General features: G+C 33.0%; 1 protein-coding gene across 2 annotated transcripts in view; it reads left to right on the plus strand.

Moving 5' to 3' along the window:
- LOC125031838 (tRNA (cytosine(38)-C(5))-methyltransferase-like) overlaps positions 1-2500 on the plus strand; it is a 29728-nt gene that overhangs the window by 12875 nt on the left and 14353 nt on the right. Inside the window, exon 1 of one of the 2 annotated variants that reach the window (XM_047622811.1) lies at positions 204-222. The exons of the other annotated variant lie outside the window; for it this stretch is intronic. The gene's annotated coding sequence lies outside the window, so the exon portion shown is untranslated. Of the gene's footprint in view, positions 1-203; positions 223-2500 lie in introns of those variants that run through there. 2 annotated transcript variants of the gene reach the window in all.

A 2500-nucleotide genomic window follows, 5' to 3' on the forward strand; every position in this document is an offset into this window, starting at 1 on the left:
TTGGCATTGTGATGGAGTTTAGTAGGCCTTATTTTGTTACCCCCCTACACATAGAGGGGAGTAGTGCATATCCCATGATGGGCAGACGTACTCAATTAAATAATTTTTACAGTAAAATTACGTTGAAATTGTGAGCCCATAGTAAGCTTGGGGCAAGCCTCGGCCACAGCACTCCATGTCTGTAGTGTGTTACGACATCTGATCGCAGCTCCAACAATCGATGTAAATATTCAGGCTGCCATTTCTCATTTTTGTTTTTAATTCTTCAATTATGTGTACAGTTTTCTTCAATATTGAGGAAATGTTTATTTTTTGTATATTTTTTCAAATGAAATTGAAACAATTTTTCTAAGAAACTAAGATAAGGAATTAAAAAACAACAACATAGGTACCACATCTAGGTAATTAAAAAAATAAATTAATTGACTTTTGTCGTTCATTATGATTAGAATTTGCCCAACAAAATGGTGCTCCAAACAAGAAAAAATTACAAATTTAATTTTTATTTCAGTTATTAATGTGCCAAATGAAACCAGACTTGAGTTATAACATCTCTATAATGATACCAACCAGAAAAGAAAAAAAAAATTGTAAAAAGAATTCTAGGTCCCCTATTATGGGTACCCAGATTAGATGGTGCTAGACCCCTTAATAATAATAATAATAATAATAATAATAATTATAATAATAATAATAATAATAAAAATAAAGCACAGCATTGCTATACAAGTTAACCCCAAGCTGCTGGAGATGCCTACTGTGAGTTTAGTTTATTGATTGTCTTCACACACAGATAGCTCCACAAGTAGTAAGTCGCCAATGAGCCAATTACAAGTACTACCTGTCTTACCTGTTTACCCTTTTCCTTGATTTCAAAAAAATATTTTCTGGTATTTAATATTACTGTTAATGATGTCAATGACACTATGATAATTAAAGCGTATGATAAAAATACAAGCATTTATATTGAAAGCATTAGTAAATAAAGCGTTTTTCCCACACACTCAAGGAGAGGTGAAATCAGGTGAGGTCATGTGGTCTACTAATTGACTCCTTTGTGGCTAAGTACTTGCAGAGCCATCTATGTGCAAAGACATTTCACAAAATAATACTATAGTGAACGCAATATTTTCCAGGGGACTTTGGGTGAAGATAAACGGGCAAATGGTGTACGTCACTGGGGAAGGCTAAATGAAATGCACTCAGAAATGATCATATGGCACGTAACCTATTTGTATAGTTATGTGTAAGAAAGGTGTAGTGGAAAACTCTTCAGTAACATTATTATTCTGTTTGGCGAGGCTATACACCAACAATAAATCCCATCCGATTGAAACAGTAACAACAGAAAGGACACTCTTATTTTCTTTCAATATCCAAGTATAGCCAATAAATGTGGGAAAAGTAACGCAAAACAATGTCAAAACTTTGACGATGTTGGCAACTTATTACAGCTTACAGTTTTTGTCAGATCACCAAAAAAAAAAAAAACAACAACAACAACAACAACAACAACAACAACAACAACAACAACAACAACAACAACAACAACAACAACAACAACAACAACAATCCCTAGAAAGAACTACAGAATCTTCAGGGCACTTTGTATCGGATTTTGAAAATTTGAAATGATTAATATTAGCTAACTTCCCCCTCCCCCTCTTTTTTTTTTCTCTTTTTTTCTTTTTCTTTTTCTTTTTCATTTTTTCTTTTTTCATTTATGTTACGTGCAGTAATTCGGACAGTGAAGTCAGTTTACAAAATTGAATATGTAATTCCCCGTTTGTGACATAGAGATGTTCTCAGCCAAAATAAAATAGAAAATAATTAGCTAATAACATTCAGATTTCAGAATGTTAGAATTAACCCATATAAAAGGAACCAATTTTCAATAATGTAACAATTCCCTGTGGTCAAATATCAAAATGATAAACAAAAAAGATGTGTAACAAAGTACTCTTCCACCCTGCCAAAGGACATGTGAATCTGTTCGATTGTTTTCTATTAGTTAAAAAAAGAGAGAGAGAGAGAGAGAGAGAGAGAGAGAGAGAGAGAGAGAGAGAGAGAGAGAGAGAGAGAGAGAGAGAGAGAGCGCGAGCGAGCTAGCTAGCTAGCTCCATGTTTTCAGGGATAGTTCACTTGAAACAGTGTGGAATTTTCTAGAATGTTTTGATATTTTTCATTAACTCTAATACTGATGAAGTGGCAACAGTCTCTCGGTAACTAGAAAGTAAACTTGAATTGTTCATGTATACTATAGATCTTGTTAGTAGGAATCTTCAGATTTGGTACATATACATGTTCTGGAATTTGTATTCTTATTTAGCATTGTAACCTTGTTTATTTACTTTTATCGTAATTGTTATTACTACTACTACTACTACTACAGTTGTTGTTGTTGTTGTTGTTGTTGTTGTTGTTGTTGTTGTTGTTGTTATTATCAATGTTGTTGTCATTATCATTATCTTTTGTGTTGGCAGACTTGTGTAAATATTCA

Source organism: Penaeus chinensis, chromosome 13, assembly GCF_019202785.1.
Source record: "Penaeus chinensis breed Huanghai No. 1 chromosome 13, ASM1920278v2, whole genome shotgun sequence".
NCBI classification, from domain to species: domain Eukaryota; kingdom Metazoa; phylum Arthropoda; class Malacostraca; order Decapoda; family Penaeidae; genus Penaeus; species Penaeus chinensis.